The 22,760-nt window shown below is 42.2% G+C and overlaps 1 pseudogene; it reads left to right on the forward strand.

Annotated features, from left to right (window-relative positions):
• Positions 1-1,172: 1,172 nt before the first annotated feature.
• Positions 1,173-19,823, forward strand: LOC141106026 (interferon-induced protein with tetratricopeptide repeats 5-like; annotated as a pseudogene).
• The last annotated feature ends 2,937 nt before the right edge of the window (positions 19,824-22,760 follow it).

Consider the following 22,760-nt stretch of genomic DNA (forward strand, 5'->3'; position numbering starts at 1 on the left):
CTTGTATGTTATGGTTAGCATTTAGAATTTTACATGGTGGGGTAGGGGAAGCCAGTGAAGAGATTAGCAGAGAGGGGCAGCAGTCACGGATCGATTAGTGAGGTGTATTAATCTAGCAGCAGCATTCATAATAAACTGACGGGGGGATAGCCTGCTTAAGGGTAAGCCATTAAGGAGAGAGTTGCAGTAGTCAAGGCGGAAATAATCAAGAAGTGAATAAGTTGCTTTGTGGTGTCATTAGTCAGGAAGGGTCGAATTCTGGAGATGTTGCGGAGGTTAAGGCGGCAGGATTTAGCCAGTGATTGGATATGGGGGATGAAGGAGAGGTAAGGGTCAAGGAGTACACCCTGTACCCTGGCATGTGTGGAGGGACCAATGGTTCTGCTGTTGATATTAATGGTGAAGTCACGGGGGGGGGGGGGGGGGTGAAGGAGGAAATTTAACAAGCTCAGTTTTAGAAAGATTAAGTTTGAGGAAGTGGTGTGACATCCATACCAATATGTCATTCAGTAAGTTTGAGATCCGTGGGGAGATCGAGGGGGTGAGTTGAGGAGTAGAAAGATAGATCTGGATGTCATCGAGGTGGTATTGAAAGCCATGGGGGGTTATCAACCGGCCCAGGGAAGAGGTATAGAGTGAGAATAGGAGAGGTCCAAGGACCGAGCCTTGGGGTACCCCAACAGACAGAGGAAGGGGAGCGGAGGAGATGGAGTTGTAAGTGACACTGAAAGTGCGCTGAGATAGGTAGGAGGAGAACCAGGATAATGCAGAATCACGGAGGCCAAGGGAGTGTAATTTTGCTGAGGAGGAGCAGGTGGTCAACTGTGTCAAAGGCAGCAGAGAGGTCTAAAAGTATGAGTATGGAGTAGTGGCCATTGGTTTTAGCAGTTAGTAGGTCATTAGTGAGTTTTAGTAGAGCAGTTTCAGTAGAATGTTGTGGGCGGAGAGAAGGTTGTTGTCCGTGAGGTAGCGACTCATTTGGTCATGGACAAGGCGTTCGAATTTTCCACCCCCAGGCCTCATAGTAGCTTTATGGGCTGCTCTGGTTATTGTTTCCCTCTGCCACCACCAAGTTTCAGTTTCCATTCTTCATTTTATCATCATGGAGCATGGTCACATGGTATGAACCTATCTGTATATAGAGGATCTCATCCACCAGGTAAGTCAGGAATTTCCTGACAACAGCAGACGCAGTACACTCAAAGACGAACAAGGCAGAATGAGGTAAAGAAACTATTATCATCCAAAGTGCTAGCAGTGACCAGACACCTCTAGCTGTAAATGTATCTTTTAGCCATCTCTATGTATATACTCACATTGTTTGCTAAGGGATACTTTCTTTTTTTTATGTGGTCCTTCTTTATAAAGCTGTGAAATCAATAGTTTTTTTCTAACCTTCCATTTTTTAGTAATACACAATACATAGATGTTTTCAGTTATGCATACTACTACTATTGCCACTACATAATGTCCCATTATTTTTATTCTGCATAATCAGACAATGGCTTGTTCTGGTTCTGTTTAAAATAAATGCATTTATGAAAAATCCACCTATTTTTGCATTTCCTCCACCCAAATTTGGATTTCCATGTTGTTGTGAAGATGTATCTCTGAGGTAAAGGGATCAGATGCCCTTTTATGTCCACTCTCTGCTGTAGAAGGATTACAGTATATCGAGGATATGTCTAAAGGGCACTTGAACATTGTATACTGTTCAAAACAAGTTTTACCTCATTCCTCCTCATTCACTTTTGACAGGGGTTGATCAAATTACAGTAAAGTACCTTATAGGGAGACCAAAGTGTCAAAAGGTTGAGAACCATTGTCTTGTCATTTTATTCTACTGGAATACCAAGCATAAAAAAGAAAAAACTGCAAATACAATATGCTACATATACTGCAGATTTGTATATTTATGTGGAGCCATAGTACAACATCAGTAGTAAATAGTTCCCAACTGTCCCTGAATTGGAGGGACTGTCCATCTTTTTGAAAAAAAAGTCCCTTTGTCCTTCTTTCCTTTTCATTTAACCCTTAGTTTGGTTTGGCATATGTACCTACATAAAATGCACTATTTATATATCAATTGGTGTTTTACAGTGCTACATTTTTCATCCAATTACTAAATTGCTGCATATTTATATTTAAAAGTCAGTCTAATGCCGCGTACACACGGTCGGACTTTTCGTCTACAAAAGTCTGACGGACGCCGACGGACTAAAGCTGGCTGACAACCCGATCGTGTGTGGGCTTCCCCGGACTTTCAGCGGACTTTTCCAGCCTCAAATCTGACGGACTTTAGATTTGAAACATGCTTCAAATCTTTACGTCGTAACTACGCCGGACCCAGAAATCCGCTCATCTGTGTGCTAGTCCGACGGACAAAAATCCACGCTAGGCAGCTATTGGCTACTGGCTATCAACTTCTTTATTTTAGTCCGGTGTACGTCATCACGTACGAATCCGTCGGACTTTTGTGTGATCGTATGTAGGCAAGTCCATTCGTAAGAAAGTCTGCCGCAAGTCCGCCAAAAGTCCGACAAAAGTCCGTCGAAAGTCTGTCGGACAGGCTGTCGGACTTTTGTAGACGAAAAGTCCGACCGTGTGTATGTGGCATTAGGGTATTATAGCGGATCAAAAAAGTACTTGTAGGTTTATCCTATCATTTTTTTTGTATTAATTCTCCATGTAATGGGGGTATAGTAGGATTGTGTCCTTTGCCTACATTATATTTTTGCTAATAGGTGTTCTCTTTCCCATCTTAGAAAGTTGGGAGGTATGGTGGTATACTTATAATCTTATAATAGAGTTTAAAGTGAATTAATTTATCCTTCACTGAGATAAAAAAAAGTTGTTGGAGACCAATAATGTTGTCAATCCCTTTTTATTAAACTGACATTTCATACCAATGTAACTTTAAAGCGGAGTTCCACCCAAAAATGGAATAATCCGCTTTAAGTGATGGTGACCTCTTGACATGCCACATTTGGCATGTCATTCTTTGGGAGGGGGGGGAGAGCGTATACCCTCTTTTTTAAAGGCATTTAGCCCCCACTTCCTTCCGGGGCTCCGGAAGGAAGTTCCCCTCTCCCCCCTCCCTCCCTGCAATCTTCTGGGACACGTCACAGGTCCCAGAAGATTGCCCAGCCATTCAGAGCGCACAGCGCGGCTCCCGCATGCACAGTGCATTCCCAGCTGTGAAGCCAAAGCCAGGTGCCCACAGTAGTGATGCCGGCACCGCAGAGAAGAGGGGGGGGCCGGGCTTCGTTCGGATGCATCGCTGGACCGCTGCTGACTTTTAAATGGGTGGAACTCCACTTTAATAGAATCTTTAGATTTTACCAGAATATCAACATCAAACATTGTAGCCTCCCTGGCGGTTTTCCCGAGTGTGGCTCGGGGTTAAAATTCAGGACCATTAGCGTTAACCCCGAGCCACACTCGGGATTACATCGCAGGATCCTGGTGCCTCCTTACTTACCTTGTCCCCGGGATCCTGCGATGTCCCCCGCAGTGTCCGTGGGCTCCGTCCTCTGCCCGAAGCCTCTCTGTGGCAGGCTCCGTTCCCTGCGAGCGTCGCGACGCACGGGGGCGGAGCCTGGCGGCAAATTCAAAAAAAGTAAAAATCATAACACATACAGTACTGTAATCTTACAGATTACAGTACTGTATGAAATTATTTCACATCCCTTTTGTCCCCAGTGCTTTGGCCCATGCCCTGCATGCAGTTTTATGTGATATATACTGTTCTTTCTGCCTGGAAACTGGAGATTGTCCATAGCAACCAAAAAGTGTCCCTTTACGTCAAAAGTGGCTTTAGACCAGCTAGAAAACAGCGATAGTAAATTAGAACACTTGCAGAATTGAGCGATAGTGAATCGTGGGGAAATTTATTTTATTACTATTTATTTTTATTTTTTTTAATTATTTATTTTTATTTATTATATTATAATTTATGTTTTTGTGTTTCAAACTTTATCATACCCGGGATATCTACTAGACTCTTGTTTGGACAGATTTAAGTGTGTTATTGTTAAGAATTACAGACCTACAATATAAAACGCCAAATTTCCATGCAAAATAATTGTACCGCTTTCAGCACCTAAAATCCGAAATAATCATACCGCCAGGGAGGTTAAAGGCTATAAAATCTAAACCCAAGAACAAAAACAACATATTGCAGCTTACCAATCTTTAGATGTTGTGATTGCCTTCATTTTTAGGCTAAGAACATTTTCTGTAAATATAAAAAATACCTGTTGATCTTGCCAGAATTGCGTTGCCCTTGTTACTTCTTGTGAGCTAAACTGAAATATCAAACAATGACCTCTTCCTTGTAAGCAATCTTCATAAAGTACATGTTCCCCAAACCCCCAATGTAATGGAGATGAAGAGAGGAAGACGTGTGTCAAAATCAGGAGGCCAACTTAAAGGGGTTGTAAACCCTCATGTTATTTCACCTTAATGCATCCTATGCATTAAGGCAGGGGTGTCCAAACTTTTTTCAAAGAGGGCCAGATTTGATGAAGTGAACATGTGTGAGGGCCGACCATTTTGCCTGACATTCTTTGAACCATTAAAATTCCATTAAACCATTAAAATTCGGTCTAAGTGTGTTCATTCGAGCCCAACAAGAATTCTCTAGCCTTTGTTGCGCTCGTTCCCGCCACACAGACGAATGCTCTGCTCTTTAGGGGTACCGTTAATTCTTAATGGTACCCCACACATTGGAAAACATGGGGTGCTTTTGGAGCAGTGCAATTTAAAAGAAAAAAAAAGTTGGGGACTTCTTTTCCCGCATTTTTGTGGGTAGGGAAGCCTGCCCTACACGCAGCCACACAGATGTGAACCAAAGGCTTGTTCACATGTCAGGTTGGAGGGGCAGTAAAACCACATGGTTAAGCTGTTTTTATCACCACCAACTTCTCCCCCTTTAGCTGCAGAGGGAGCAGCTGGGAGTGTACACATGCTGTGGCTGCAGCTGGAGTTATACCCAGGCTGAATGGGGCTGCACTGAAACCACCCCACAACTGTGTGCATTGCACGGTTGCGGTATAGTGATGCTGCATTTAAAACGGCTTAAAACAGGTGGTGAGGAGGCAACATAATGCCTTTACCGCCTGTCAAATGCCTCTGAAAAGCGATCTGTGCATGAATTGCTTTTCAGAGGAGCAGCAGTCCTGGCTGCTATCACAAACAAGCCCTATAAAAGCAGTTCTGATGGTACAGGAATGGGGGGGTCTGGATTAAAAGTAACATACACACATACATACACACAGACACATGCACACACATGCAGACACATACAGACAAATGCACGCACACACACATACATACAGACACATGCATACACACACATACAGACACATGCGCACACACATACATACAGACACATGCATACACACACATACAGACACATGCGCACACACACACATACAGACACATGCGCACTCGCACACATACAGACACATGCACACACACACACACACACACACACACACACACACACACACACACACATACAGACACATGCGCACACACACACACATACAGACACATGCGCACACACACATACATACATACAGGCACATGCGCACACATACAGACACATGCATACACATACATACAGACACATGTGCACACACACACACACACACACACACACACATACATACACATGCACACGCGCACACATACAGACACATGCATAAACATACATACAGACATAGATACAGACACACACACACATACAGACACATGCGCACACACACACACACACACAGACAGACAGACACACATGCACAGACACATGAATAAAGCCCTTTTAAAACGAATCTAGCTTCTGACACAGTACTGTACCTTTCCAGCTTCCTCATTCAGCCGGGTACTGCACTGTAGGGGGAAGCAGAGAGCACAGCACACTCCCCTGCACTTTACTTTCACTTTTGAGGCTGACGGAGCTTCTCACAGTGTAGATGTAAAGTTCGGCAGGGGATCGGGCTCATCTGACAACCCTGATCCCACGGCACATTGGTTGAGAAAGGCTGGCTTAGATAACTAGGTGGGCCGTTCAAAACCGGACCGTGGGCCGCGATTGGCCGGCGGGCCGGACTTTGGACATGCCTGCGTTAAGGTGAAAAAGCTTCTGACGCTGACTGCCCCCCCTTTTTACTCACCTGAGCCCGTTCGTTCCCTCGGCGGAGACGCGCTCTTCCTCTCTGCCCGTTCTCGGCTCTTGATTGGATAGATTGATTTTTTTATGAATTTAAATTTTATTGCATATATACATGGCACTAAGTATAGCATTGAATTATCACTGTAGTAGCGCTTCATTGTGTGTATGTGTGTGTCTTTTGGTACACACACATATACATACATATATATATATATACATACATATATATATATATATATATATATATATATATATATATATATATATACATATACATATACATACAGTAGTGCTTATAGGTTTTGTGCTGCCCTAGGCCTTACTAAACTCGTGCACCCCCTAATTTAAATATGACCCACCCCTTCCTGTCAAGGCCACACCCCTTGCTGTTCAAGACCTGCCCTGAAATTTTCGAGTGGGGGCACTGATTCTGAGGGCCTGGGGGGGGCAATGGATTCCCTTAATTTCCATAGATTTCCTCTCTCTTCCTGTTCAGCTATGGGGCAGGAAGAAAATTAGAAGTGGCGCCCCCCCCGGAAGCAGTGTGGCCGCTTTACGGGTGCGCTAGGCTAATCTAGACTAATCTGCCTCTCAGCCCAGTCCACCCCATAAGACTGGCGCTACACTCACAGAGTAGGGTAACCCGGCGGGGACTCTTTCCGTGCTGCCCCCCTGCAAAGTGCTGCCCTAGGCCTGGACAGGCCTAGGCCAGGATACAGAGTTGTGTATATATAAATCAAAAAAAGTCCAAGAGGTTGCTGCACTTAAAAACTTCTTTGCTTTATTTCACAATATCTTCAGGAGAGATTTACAAAGCAAGTATAATCCTGATGAAGCACATCAATGGATCTTAGGAAGGGCGTAAGCTGACTAGCCCAAGACGTAATCCATCCATCCATATCTGAATCTACTCATGTCTGAAACTGTGTAGGCATTTCTTGCCTGTGATATTGCTTGAAAGGATTATACTTGCTTTGTAAATCTCTCCTGAAGATATTGTGAAATAAAGCAAAGAAGTTTTTAAGTGCAGCAACCTCTAGGACTTTTTTTCTATATACAAGGTCGGTGGGAAGACCTGATTGCTGGCACTAAATTGTAAGCAGAGTGCGGTTCTCCTCTACAAGTGAATATATATATATATATATATATATATATATATATATATATCTATATTACTGGGTCAAGGCTTTAGTATTTTATACAGCTTAACCACTTGACGACAGCCTCACGCCGATGTACGTCAGCAAAGTGGCACGGACAGGCAAAATCACGTACATGTACGTGATTTGCCTTCCGCGGGTGGGGGGTTCGATCGGACCCCCCCCGGTGCCCGAGGCGGTCGCCATTTCTTCCCGGGAGATGAGAGGTCAGGGGGAGGCCATCCATTGTTGGCCACCCCCTCCCGATCGCTCCCGGCGAATGAAAATGCTTCCTTTCCCTCTGTAATGTAAACAGAGGGAAAGGAAATGATGTCATCCCTCCTCGAGCTGGTCTTTTCATCCCGGCGCCGAGGAGAGAAGACATCAAGTAAGTCTGCACAACACTACACTAACAGTAGAACACGCCAGGCACACTTGTCACCCCCCATCACCCCCTGATCACCCCCCTGTACCCCCTGTCACTCTGACACCAATAGCATTTTTTTTTTTTTTTTTTTGCATTGGTGTCAGTTACAAGTGTTAGGGCAGTTAGGTTAGCCCCCTTTAGGTCCAGGGTACCCCCCTAACCCCCCCTAATAAAGTGTCACCAGTGTCGCTAAGCGATCGTTTTTCTGATCGCTGTATTAGTGACACAGGTGACGCTAGTTAGGGAGGTAAGTATATAGGTTCGCTGTCAGTGTTTTATAGCGACAGGGACCCCCATATACTACCTGCTAAAGGTTTTAACCCCCTGATTGCCCCCTAGTTAACCCTTTCACCAGCGATCACCGTTTAAGTGTTACGGGTGACGCTGGTTAGCTAGTTTGTTTTTTGTAGTTTATTATAGTTGATTATAGTTTATTATAGTTTATTATAGTTTTAGGGCACCCGCCGTTTATTACCTTATAAAGGTTTAACCCCCTAATTGCCCGGCGGTGATATAAATTACGTTTTTAGGGTCAGCTAAGGTCTGCGTCGCCCCAGGCAGCGTCAGGTTAGCGCCAGTACCGCTAAAACCCACGCACACAGCATACAACTCCCTAAGTGCTATGGTATCTGAGCGGATCGATATCTGATCCGATCAGATCTATACTCCCCAGCAGTTTAGGGTTCCCATAAACACAGTGTTAGCGGGATCAGCCCAGATACCTGCTAGCACCTGCGTTTTGCCCCTCGGCCCAGCCCTGCCCAGCCCACCCAAGTGCAGTATCGATCGATAACTGACACTTACAAAACACTAAGCACACATAACTGCAGCGTTCGCAGAGTCAGGCCTGATCCCTGTGATCGCTAACAGTTTTTTGGTAGCGTTTTGATACAGTCGCTGACAGTCAGGAACTTTTTTGCCTGTGAGTCTCACTAGTGTACCCCTAAATTTAGAGCCCAAAATGGCAAATCGAAGGTACACTAGTGAAGAGGCCTACACGTTTCTGAGCATGACAGATAGTGAAGAGGAAGTCACTCATCTGTCAAGTTCAGGCTCAGAATACGATCCTGTAGAGGACAGCGGCTCCATGACAGATAGCTCTGACGACGGAGTTGTGATCCCTGCCAAGGTCAGGCGTACCAGACCCCAATCTTCTTCTGTCCTTGAAGTGCAAGAACCGCAGGGCTCTCGTATGGAGCAGAGAAGTACTAGCGCCGCTATTCCTTCTGGTGAACTGGCAAGCACCAGCGGCCTAGTACACCCTGGTCGTACATCCAGCACTGCAGTATCATGTGGTGACGTGGCGAGTCCCATAAGTGCAGTTCAAGCTGGTGAGGTGGCAAGCACTAGTAGTGTCCCGCTGCCACCAAGAAGACAAAGACAGGCCCGTCGTGCCCATAGTGCCCTTCCTGCTGCATTCGCCAATCCGAATTGGGAACCCACCACTTCTGCAGCACCCGTACTTCCCCCTTTCACTGGCCAACCCGGAATTCAGGTGGAAACAGTTGACTTTACGCCACTGGATTTTTATTCACTGTTTTTCACCGAAGAGCTCTATAGATCTATTGTGGACCAAAGCAATTTATACGCTGGTCAACACATCGCCGCTAATCCCCAGTCCTCCCTTGCCAGAGATTGGAGACCAATTACGGTCTCCGAAATTAAGATCTTTCTGGGCCTTTCCCTCCTCATGGGGTTGAATAAAAAGAGTAAGTTGCGGTCATATTGGTCCACTGACCCAATTTACCAATCGCCCTTGTTCTCTGCTTCCATGGCCAGGGCACGATACGAGCAGATTTTGCGGTTCATGCACTTCAACAACAATGAACTCTGTCGTCCTCGTGGAGACCCTGCATACGATCGGCTCTACAAAATTCGGCCCCTCGTAAACCACTTCAACCAACCTTTTGCAGACTTGTTTACCCCCCATCAAGTTGTCTGCGTTGATGAGTCCCTGATTACGTTTTCTGGCCGCTTGTCCTTCAAACGGTACCTTCCCAGCAAGCGTGCCAAATACGGGGTCAAGATGTATAAGCTCTGTGACAGGGCCACAGGCTATACATATAGTTTTATGGTTTACGAGGGCAAAGATAGTCACGTAGAGCCGACAAACTGCCCTGACTACATAGGAAGCGCTGGCAAGATAGTGTGGGACTTGGTGTCACCCTTATTCGGAAAGGGGTACCACTTGTACGTGGACAATTATTATACGAGCGTGCCACTTTTTAGTCACTTGTTTGATCATCAGATTGGAGCATGTGGCACCGTGCGACCTAATCGCCGGGGCTTTCCCCAGCGGCTTGTAGATTCCCGTCTTAGGCTGGGGGAGAGAGCCTGCTTGAAGTATAATAATTTGCTCGCTATGAAGTGGAGGGATAAGAAGAATGTTTTCGTTCTCACCTCCCTTCATGCAGACACGACGACCCAAATTCCTACGGCGACTGGTGTTGTGGAGAAACCCCTCTGTGTCCACGAATACAACCTTAATATGGGAGGGGTGGACCTCAACGACCAGTTGTTGGCGCCGTACCCAGTTGCCCGTAAGGCCAGACGCTGATACAAAAAAGTGTCTGTTTATTTATTTCAATTGGCTTTGCTGAACGCTCATGTGCTATACAGAGCTTCAGGACGGACTGGATCCTTCCTTGAATTCCAGGAAGAGATCGTCAGAGCCCTTCTGTTTCCAGACGGTGCTCTACCTCACCTTCCCCAACCAAATGCAGTAAGCCGGCTGCATGAGAAGCATTTTCTTTATGCCATCCCGAGTACCCCTACCCAACGAGCCCCCCAAAAAAGATGTCGTGTCTGCAACAAGCGCGGATTTAGGCGTGACACCCGGTCTTATTGTCCCTCCTGTCCTGGCAATCCTGGTCTTTGCATGGGTGAATGCTTTGAACGCTACCATACACTAGTTGAGTATTAGCGTAGGGTTCAGCACTGCACAGACTAGGCACACTAACACAGGGTCTCCCAAGATGCCATTGCATTTTGAGAGACCCAAACCTGGAACCAGTTACAAAAGTTAAAAGTTACAAAAAAAAGTGTAAAAAAAAAAAAAAAATTCAAAAATTAAAAAAATAAAAACACAAAAAAAAATAAAATAAAAAAAAACAAAAATAGTTGTTGTTTTATTGTTCTCTCTCTCTCTATTCTCTCTCTATTGCTCTGCTCTTTTTTACTCTATTCTATTCTGCAATGTTTTATTGTTATTATGTTTTACCATGTTTGCTTTTTAGATTTTTTATACTTTACTGTTTACTGTGTTTTGTTGGTAACCATTTTCTTGTTTTCAGGTACGCCATTCAGTTGCAGCGCGGATTTATTTATCTTGACAGCAACAGCGTTTGCTCCCACGATATATAAAGCCGTGACTCCAGCGCTCTCGGAGGTGATTTCACCACCACAGTTACATACTTCAGCATATATGCTGAAGCGTGGGGGCAGCAGTGGGTGGAGGAGTAATTTGTTCCTGCCTTTTGCGGGAGGATGCCCCCATGCTTCGGCATATATATATTTTAGGTAGGCACAGGTTGCGTTAAATGTTTTATTTTTTACTATGTTTTTTTTTGTATTTGCTTTGCAGGTATGGTAAGTCTTACTGTTATACTGTAATGTTACTTTGTTTTATTGTTAACCATCATTTGCTTAGCAGGTACGCCATTCAGTTGCAGCGCGGATTTATTTATCTTGACAGCAACAGCGTTTGCTCCCACGATATATAAAGCTGTGACTCCAGCGCTGTCGGAGGTGATTTCACCACCACAGTTACATACTTCAGCATATATGCTGAAGCGTGGGGGCAGCAGTGGGTGGAGGAGTAATTTGCTCCTGCCTTTTGCGGGAGGATGCCCCCATGCTTCGGCATATATAAATGGTGCATGTATGCCCATCATTAGAAGTGGGTGGATGAAGGGAGGTAGTCTAATGGTGGGCATACCCACCGATCAATATCTTTTTTTCGTTCAGCCCACAGGCTGCATGAAAAAAAAGTTTACAATATATGCCCAACAAGGACCAGCAACATACTGGTATGTTGCTGGACTTTGAGTGGTTATACCAGAATGATGCCTGCAGGTTTAGGTATCATCTTGGTATCATTCTTTTCAGCCAGCGGTCGGCTTTCATGTAAAAGCAATCCTAGCGGCTAATTAGCCTCTAGACTGCTTTTGCAAGCAGTGGGAGGGAATGCCCCCCCCACCGTCTTCCATGTTTTTCTCTGGCTCTCCTGTCCCAACAGGGAACCTGAAAATGCAGCCGGTGATTCAGCCAGCTGACCATAGAGCTGATCAGAGACCAGAATGGCTCCAAACATCTCTATGGCCTAAGAAACCGGAAGCTACGAGCATTTCATGACTTAGATTTCGCCGAATGTAAACAGCACCATTGGGAAATTGGGAAAGCATTTTATCACACCAATCTTCGTGTGGTCAGATGCTTTGAGGGCAGAGGAGAGATCTAGGGTCTATTAGAGCCCAATTTTTTTAAAAAAAGAGTACCTGTCACTACCTATTGCTATCATAGGGGATATTTACATTCCCTGAGATAACAAAATTAATAAAAAAAAATTTTAAGTTTAAAAATAAGATAAAAAAGCAAAAAAATAATAAAGAAAAAAAAAAAAAAAAAAAAAAGCACCCCTGTCCCCCCCTGCTCTCGCGCAAAGGCGAACGCAAGCGTCGGTCTGGCGTCAAATGTAAACAGCAATTGCACCAGGGCAGTAATTTTAGCAGTAGACCTCCTCTGTAAATCTAAAGTGGTAGCCTGTAAGGGCTTTTAAAGGCTTTTAAAAATGTATTTATTTTGTCGCCGCTGCACGTTTGTGCGCAATTTTAAAGCATGTCATGTTTGGTATCCACGTACTCGGCCTAAGATCATCTTTTTTATTTCATCAAACATTTGGGCAATACAGTGTGTTTTAGTGCATTAAAATTTTAAAAAGTGTGTTTTTTCCCCAAAAAATGCGTTTGAAAAATCGCTGCGCAAATACTGTGTGAAAAAAAAATATGAAACACCCACCATTTCAATCTGTAGGGCATTTGCTTTAAAAAAATATATAATGTTTGGGGGTTCAAAGTAATTTTCTTGCAAAAAAAAATAATTTTTTCATGTTATTAAAAAAGTGTCAGAAAGGGCTTTGTCTTCAAGTGGTTAGAAGAGTGGGTGATGTGTGACATAAGCTTCTAAATGTTGTGCATAAAATGCCAGGACAGTTCAAACCCCCCCAAATGACCCCATTTTGGAAAGTAGACACCCCAAGCTATTTGCTGAGTACCACATGTGTGGGACTTTTTGGGAGCCTAGCCGCATACGGGGCCCCGAAAACCAAGCACCAGCTTCAGGATTTCTAAGGGCGTTAAGTTGTGATTTCACTCCTCACTACCTAACGCCCTTAGAAATCCTGAAGCCAGTGCTTGGTTTTCGGGGCCCCGTATGCGGCTAGGCTCCCAAAAAGTCCCACACATGTGGTATCCCCGTACTCAGGAGAAGCAGCAGAATATATTTTGGGGTGTAATTCCACGTATGCCCATGGCTTGTGTGAGAAATATATCATTTAGTGACAACTTTGTGCAAAAAAAAAAAAATTGTCACTTTCCCGCAACTTGTGTCAAAAAATAAAATATTCCATGGACTCAACATGCCTCTCAGCAAATAGCTTGGGGTGTCTACTTTCCAAAATGGGGTCATTTGGGGGGGTTTTGTGCCATCTGGGCATTTTATGGCCTTCAAAACTGTGATAGGTAGTGAGGAGTGAAATAAAAAATGTATGCCCTTAGAAATCCTGAAGGCGGTGATTGGTTTTCGGGGCCCCGTACGTGGCTAGGCTCCCAAAAAGTCCTAAACATGTGGTATCCCCGTACTCAGGAGAAGCAGCAGAATGTATTTTGGGGTGTAATTCCACATATGCCCATGGCCTGTGTGAGCAATATATCATTTAGTGACAACTTTTTGTAAATATTTTTTTTTTTTTTTTTTTTGTCATTATTCAATCACTTGGGACAAAAAAAATAAATATTCAATGGGTTCAACATGCCTCTCAGCAATTTCCTTGGGGTGTCTACTTTCCAAAATGGGGTCATTTGGGGAGGTTTTGTACTGCCCTGCCATTTTAGCACCTCAAGAAATGACATAGGCAGTCATAAACTAAAAGCTGTGTAAATTCCAGAAAATGTACCCTAGTTTGTAGACGCTATAACTTTTGCGCAAGCCAATAAATATACGCTTGGCCTAAATGTATGACTAAAATTGAGTTTATTGGATTTTTTTTATAACAAAAAGTAGAAAATATCATTTTTTTTCAAAATTTTCGGTCTTTTTCCGTTTATAGCGCAAAAAATAAAAACCACAGATGTGATCAAATACCATCAAAAGAAAGCTCTATTTGTGGAAAGAAAAGGACGCAAATTTCGTTTGGGTACAGCATTGCATGACCGCGCAATTAGCAGTTAAAGCGATGCAGTGCCAAATTGGAAAAAGACCTCTGGTCCTTAGGCAGCATTATGGTCCGGGGCTCAAGTGGTTAAGAGTAGAGATTTTGATTATTATGAAGGGCCCGGCTGCTCTAATGTTTGTTAACATGATCCCTGTTGCGTGTAGCACACATCACCCAACATAATAGCAGCTTTGCTTTATAGTGTATCAGCATGAGTCTTAGCACCAAGCCATCCCAAACTTCAGGCCTGGGGTATTGTGTGCTTGCTGATAGATTGACTGATTTACTAGATTTCCATAGATTTTAAAGATTCTGATATCTCTGCCCTTCTGCCTGAATGCCAAGCACAGGCCATTGTATCCTATTTTTACTGTTGCCATTTCCAGTTCTCTTGAGAAGAACTGGAAATGAGGCATGAGAGTCTATAGTTGGGGATTGGCGCTGCTGTGATCTGCTGGATGTCTTGTGGGCAACTACTAGTGACAAGCTACTGTATAGTTAAATATCATATATGTTGGAAGCCCTGTATGAACATATGATTGGAGGCATGAATGTTTGCAAAATGTTCTACCACAGTACTTAATATTTGCAATTTGTTTTATGTTCTTCTATAGTGTACCTTCTAAAATCGCTTTAAAATCCAGTTTGCTGCAGTTACAGTGCCATTTTACATGGAGGCTGCTAGGAAAAGATGGCATTGCTGATGAGCTGAAAGAAAGACTTGATTACCAACTTATATACCTGGTCACCAGCAACAAATACATGGTGTACAATCTCCTTGCTTACATAATGCACTTGAAAGGTGATTACACAGAAGCCATCGATAACTTGAAGAAAGCAGAGGAAAATGTTGAAGACAATAATACTGATGGAAAAAGAAAAAAGTTTCTTGTGACTTTTGGAAATTATGCCTGGATATACTTTTACATGAACCAGTATGAAAAAGCTCAGATGTACATTGAAAAGATAAACCACATTTATGATGAGCTCAAGCAATTACCTAATGGTACTAACAAAATAGCAGAGGTGTATGGTGAACAAGGGTGGTCACTGTTATTATTTGGTGAACAATATTACGAGAAAGCTAAAGAATGCTTTGAGAAAGCTCTGGAACTAAATCCAGAAGAACCTGAGTGGTGTTCAGGTCATGCCATAGCGGTATACCGCTTGGAGTATTTGAACATTAAGAAATGTGAAGCTTCTGAATGCAAATCCCTAGAGCTCTTGCAACATGCTGTAGAAGTAAATCCAAAAGATGCTGTCTTGAAAGCACTTCTTGCACTGAAACTGTAGGAGCTAAATAGAGATAAGGAAGGAAGAACATACATAGAAGAAGCTCTGCAACAAGCTCCAAATCTTCCATATCTACTTCGTTATGTGGCCAAGTTTTACAGAAAAGCTGGGCTAATAGATGAGGCTTTGAGTGTCCTAAAAGAAGCTGTTGACCTTATGCCAACCTCTGGCTTTCTTCATCACCAAATAGGACTGTGTTACAGGCAGAAAATGATCAATTTAACCTCCCTGGCGGTATGATTCTTTCGGATTTTAGGTGCTGAAAGCGGTACAATTATTTTGCATGGAAATTTGGCGTTTTATATTGTAGGTCTGTAAATCTTAACAATAACACACTTAAATCTGTCCAAACCAGAGTCTAGTAGATATCCCGGGTATGATAAAGTTTGAAACACAAAAACATAAATTATAATATAATAAATAAAAATAAATAATTAAAAAAAATTAAAAAAAATAGTAATAAAATAAATTTCCCCACAATTCACTATCGCTCAATTCTGCAAGTGTTCTAATTTACTATCGCTGTTTTCTAGCTGGTCTAAAGCCACTTTTGACGTAAAGGGACACTTTTTGGTTGCTATGGACAATCTCCAGTTTCCAGGCAGAAAGAACAGTGTATATCATGTAAAACTGCATGCAGGGCATGGGCCAGAGCACTGGGGACAAAAGGGATGTGAAATCATTTCATACAGTACTGTAATCTGTAAGATTACAGTACTGTATGTGTTATGATTTTGACATTTTTTTGAATTTGCCGCCAGGCTCCGCCCCCGTGCGTCGCGCCGCTCGCAGGGAACGGAGCCTGGCACGGAGAGGCTTCAGAGGAGGACGGAGCCCTCGGACACTGCGGGTGACATCGCAGGATCCCGGGGACAAGGTAAGTAAAGCCGCCCCAGGATCCTGCAATGCGATCCCGAGTGTGGCTCGGGGTTACCGCTAATGGTACTGAATTTTAACCCCGAGCCACACTCGGGAATACCGCCAGGGAGGCTACGGAAGCTTGAAAAGGAAAACCCTCAACTCCGGTACGTACACCAGGCACAAGTGAATGAGTTTGTTAATAAAGCCATTTTTCACTTTGAAAAGGTGCTGGAACACAAGAAGACATTTGTCTACGCATATACAGACCTGGCAAATATGTATTCAGAAATAAAGGCCTACCAGAAAGCAGATGACACATTTAAACAAGTTTTGCAATTTACTAATCTCTCAGATCAAAAGAAGCAAGAGGTCAACCTGGCTTATGGCCGCTTCCAAGAGTACCACAGGAGATCTGAATCAGAAGCAATAAAGTATTACAAAGAAAGTTTCCAGATATCACAACCAAGTCTGTCCAGGGATTTAAGTGAGAAAGCGTTAAAAAGACTGGCCGAAAGGAAGATAAAGATTTACCCACCTCAGGTGTCTGGTTTTGAATTGCTTGGGTTTGTCTATAAGAATAATGGAAACATAAAAGATGCCATTGCATGCTATGAAGAAGCCTTGAAATTTGATCCAGGCAATGATGAATATTTGAGTGAGCTGTGTGATCTGAAGCTGAAAATATAAAAAAAAATACTTATACTAAACTTGTACAAAGGCAATGATGTGCACCAATTTATAGCATCCAATCAGAATCCAGCTTCCAGTAGGATTTGTCATTAAAATAGTGCAAAGCAACTTCTGTTTGGCTGTTAAAGGAAAAGTGCATGTATGCTTTTTGCCCCTTTCCCCTGACCTAAATTAAACCATCCACCCCCACTACAGTTGCATACTTACCTTGCTCCAATGGCCATGGTTCTGCTGTTTGTTTACATCCAGTGGTGTTCTTTAGTGTCCAATGATCTTCTATGGCACTGTGTCTTGAGACAAGAAATAATCCCATAGATGTCTATGGGGCTGTAATGAGCAGGAGCAGCCATGGTTAATAGCTTTAGATCTTTAGGCAGAACTGCAATAAGAATTATCTGATAAGGACACAACCCTTCCCCAACTCCCCTGCCCCCCCCCCCCCCCTCTCCATTGAGAAATGTTCTTTCATTGAATACACTGCTTGTCACTCCATATGTGAATGAAGAAGAGAATCCTGTCAGTGATCAGACTCTCCCCGTTCACAGATTATGTAACGGTCATGTAAGTAATGTAATGAATGAATACATCTCAGTGGAGGAGGAATGCGGGGGGGGGGGGGGTAAATCCTTATTAGACCATCTGAACAGGTCTTCTGCCTGAAGCTGTTAACTATAGCAGCACCAAAAGTTCAGAGACAGGAAGAGGACGGGGCAGTGAAGATTTCTCCAAGATCCAGCGGCTTGCCCAATGTGGGACATACTTTATTACAGGTACATGGTATGACTAAAGGACTAAAGCTGTAGGTTTTTTGTTTTTTTTTTAGCTAAACTTCAGTTCACAATTGACTGTATATATGTTATATAAAGAACTATTTCATTATTACTATTATTATTTAAAGTAGTATAATGAACGTGTTCAGCAGTCGGTAACATGAATGTCCTGCTCTACATACCTATCCTATTTTTTACTATATACAGTATATGCAAGAAGTATTTATGTCGACATAACGATTTATATAAAATAGTGAGTTTATCAGTTCTCTTGAAACGGGCATTGTTTAGGGGCAGTGAATCGACCAGCTCAATTGTGAACTGATGCTCATTGTAAACTATTACCCAAACTTTTCTGTGCTTTTCTTGGTAAGTCTACATTCCATCCCGGAGTACAGGTTTCCCCTCTCCTCACTCACTGCCCTCCAGTCATTGCCCAAATAATAGAGTACTATACTTCTTATCAGTATATAGTACATAATAGGGTGATGACAATACAATGGAAGGTGAACCTGGTCCCACCGTCCCAGTGAGTCAGTAAAAGCAGAATCCCTACCTGTGGAGTGTACAGTCTTGGATGGAGTGTGGGCTACCAGACTGGATCAGTAAGAGGTCCAAAAGTACTATTTTATTAGATAAATGCTATTAGATATACTAAATGCTGATTGGCTTGTAAAGATTCAACCACTACAGTAATATTTGATTCCATTATTTTATTTAGTTGGGCACTATTAATGACATAAGAATCTCATACAAAATAATTGTGCACATATCCCTATAAACTCAATATAAATAAATAAAAACAAATCATAAATCCATCACATAAAGTACGTCAATAATAATATCCACATTAAAAATCAAACTTATGTGCATACAATACTAAGAATCAGCCAAACAAGTTCATATAGGAAATAGATGATATATGTGTATAAAAAGTCCAAACAATGTAATCAAAAGTCCACCAAGTGAATTGAAGTGCTTTCAGTGACATTTTAAAGCATATAAAGTACTTCCAGTGTTCAGGTGCTGCTCCCCAATGCACAGCCTCTTACCAGAAAGAGATCAATTTGTGCTTTTGCATAACACTGAGGATCCAGGCAGGCAGGTTAATAACACATACAGTACGTTTGATTTTTATTTTGAATATTATTCATTAATGTACTTTTTATGTGATGGATTTAAGTTTTTTTTTTATTTACCGTATATTAGGTTTATAGGGATATGTACACTTATTATTTTGTATAAGATTCTTATGTCCTGTATTCAGACATTTGGAAGTGCTGCAGTCTCATGCTACACTAAGCGCAAGTTTGATTTTTGTTTTCTTCATTTATTGATGACATTAAAGTGTGACGTAAGACAAGTAGATATACAGTATATACACACAGTTAAAACACAGATATGAGAGCTGCTTTACCTGTCATGCCCCCGATGATGTCACATCTGAGGAAATATATAGGGAGGGGTCTATTGCCGTGTACACACAATCGGACCTCTTGTCGGAAAAAGATATGACGGCTTTTCCGACGGGCATACACTCAAGTTTGCCTTGCATACACGCGGTCACGCAAAAGTTCGCTGAAATTATGACCGTCAAGAATGCGGTGACGTACAACACTACAACGAGCCGAGAAAATGATGTTCAATGCTTCCGAGCATGCGTCGAATTGTTTTCGAGCATACGTAGGGATTTTGCGTGTCGGAATTGCCACAGACTATCGCATTTTCGGATAGGAACTTTTCCCGACCAAAAAATTGAGAACATGCTCTAAATCTTTTGCTGGCTGTAATTCGGCCAGCAAAAGTCTGATGGAGCATACACACGGTCGCATTTTACGACGAAAAAATCTCATCGGTCTTTTGCAGGCCGAAATTCTGATCGTGTGTACGTGGCATTTGTCTGTCAACACCACGCTTGTTTGATCTCTGTACCAGTGGATCCTTACCCAGGAATCTTTACATTCACTGCCTGATTTTTACTGGATCTGTTTAAGTTTTTAGTAATTTGAAAAAAAATGGAATTGTGCTGAAAACTGACATGCATAAAAATGATCACCTATCAGCAATAAATCCCTGAATGCATATCATACAAATGTACAAATTGAATACAAAAATGTGAACATATCAAAGTGACATAACACCACATTGAATGATACAATGAAATGTGAAATAAGTGAAAATAAAATTAATAAATAATATACATAAGTGAATGCATATGAGTCCATACTCATATATAACTAAATCACCAATGTGATCCCCACTACAGAGGATCAGAGAAAGCTTGAAAGGGATAACTCCCCTGGACCACAGCCGATGAGCTGAAAGCCTTGGGATAATGGTACAACAAGGGCGTAGCTACCGTGGCATAGATACTCAAACTTCTCCTCATGTGTTTAGACTAAGACTCCATATTATTTATTAATTTTATTTTCACTTATTTCACATTTCATTGTATCATTCAATGTGGTGTTATGTCACTTTGATATGTTCACATTTTTGTATTCACTTTGTACATTTGTATGATATGCATTCAGGGATTTATTGCTGATAGGTGATCATTTTTATGCATGTCAGTTTTCAGCGCGATTCCATTTTTTTCAAATCTATTATCCACTGTGTTTGTGTTGCGCAGAGGAATTGCTGCTTTTCAACTTGCACAACTATTTAGTTTTTGTTATTCTGTTGTTTGTTTCACGAGAGCGCAGTTTCTTTTCCCCCCCTTTTTTCTAAGTTTTTAGTAAACCATCATACAGTTTTACATTATGTGGCTATTCTTTTCTTTATGGGACATCCATGAGAGCGGTAAGGAACCAGCAAGGTCCACCATGACATTGTGTCCCCATCTTCCAAATGGATGGATTTGCCATGATTTGTGATTCCATGCTTATCTAGACTGTGAAATCTAGCGTTCTGGTAAGCGCACTTTTATCAATTACGGTGAAGGTGCACTCCGTAAATGGTCATTCGCTTCCTCCAAGACTTTATTTGCATACATTACATTTATTGTTCAATCCCACATGAAAACAGGTCACGGATTGCTGTTTGATATTTTAATTGTTTATCACTATTGTTTGCTCAACTAGCGTGGCAATTCAGATTTTATAAATTGGTACACAATTTGTTCTGTTGTGTTATTGCTAGCAGCTTTTTTTTGTCATTTTTTTTGCATATTCCCTTTCATCACCTGCGCAGTCATTTCTCTATCCATACCTATATTCAGACATTTGGAAGTGCTGCAGTCTCATGCTACACTAAGCGCAAGTTTGATTTTTGTTTTCTTTGATTATTTATGACATTAAAGTGTGACGTAAGACAAGTAGATAAATACACAGAGCTAAAACACAGATATGTGAGCTGCTTTACCTGTCAAGGGATTATACAGTTTTCATTTACATCTGTCATACAGCATGGTCAGATAGCTGACAACACTACTTCTGTTCTTCGCTAAGGGGAATATTAAACCGCTGTCCTCATTGAAATCCCAAGAAACGAATCACCAGATCATTTTCTGGTCTTATATGCAACTCAGACATTTTCTTCTTGATCCCCAAACTAGGGCTGCATACTCAAGAAACCAATCACACTTTGAATCCCTTTGCTCTGCCACTGAACCACAAAGACACCTGATATCCACCATATACTTGAACCTCTTTCTCGAGCATACTCCTAAAACAAATATAGCTAGTGCAAAATGGGAAAAAGATCTTTCCATCCACCTCTCTGATAAGGAATAGGAAAAGATATACTCTAACATACACAAAGGCTCCATTAATGTAACAACTCAAGAAAACGGATATAAGCTTTTCTCCAGATGGTACAAAACGCCTCTCAAGTTACACACCATTAATCCAGAGATCCTATCTAATTGTTGGAGATGTAATGACAAAAACGGATCACTCCTTCACATATGGTGGGACTGCCCTGCGATTTCCGCCTTCTGGACTAAAGTTTTTCACCTCTCCTCCCAAATCACCGCACTTCAGCTAGATTTCTCTCCAGCACAAGCCCTCCTACACCACTCCTCCCTACCGATGAAATCTTATCACAAATCCCTAGCACTACATCTAATCAATGCTGCCAAACTCTGTATCCCAGTTCTCTGGAGATCACCCAACCCACCCACAATCGCAGACTGGTTCAAAAGAGTAAACAAAATAGCTGAAATGGAGGAACTTGTACATCAGGCACAGGATTCCTATATTAAATACAGGAACACTTGGGCCTGTTGGCTACATTTCCGCACAACATCTGAATATACCCAATTAATCAGTCAGGAATCCTCCTCCAGCACACCATAAGACACATCATACATCCCAACTGTCTATAGTCCTCCCTATAGCCGTGCACGAAACAAAATTCAGGAGGCAACTATATCATTACGCATACAGAATTCACTTCAAAAGCTCTATTATGCTTTTCTTCCTGGGACTTGGTCCTTCTGTAAAGATATTTCCCGTTAGACCCATGGCTGTGCCAGGGACGGGAAATAACTTTCCCCTACCTTCCTTTTGTACTTCTCACTATATTTTGACCACCATTTAATCGAAACTTTGCTATGTTAGGTATCTATTGTTGTATGCTATGATTATATCTCTATCTACAGACATTACCCGACTTCTGGACACCATGCACCAGGATCAATTTCACACTCTCACACAGACATAGTAATTAACGATTATTCCAAACACAATCCAACAAAAATCTCAGACTCATATACTAAGGCTATCATAGGCAATCTATTATAATACGGTTTTTACTCCTCTCTCCCTTTTTAATCTTTTTCGCCCTCAAAAATCAACATGTTTAAAAAATGTTTTACCTGCTTTAATATATGTTCTTTATATTTTCTGCCCACACTACTCTGTAATCCCATATATCCACACCCCAGATGTAATGTGTTTTTCAACAACTCCACAGTCGTAGATTTGAATACTTGTTAAAATACAATGTTGTACTCTCTGGACTGTTCCCTCTG

This window comes from Aquarana catesbeiana, linkage group LG08 (genome assembly GCF_042186555.1).
Source record: "Aquarana catesbeiana isolate 2022-GZ linkage group LG08, ASM4218655v1, whole genome shotgun sequence".
NCBI lineage: Eukaryota > Metazoa > Chordata > Amphibia > Anura > Ranidae > Aquarana > Aquarana catesbeiana.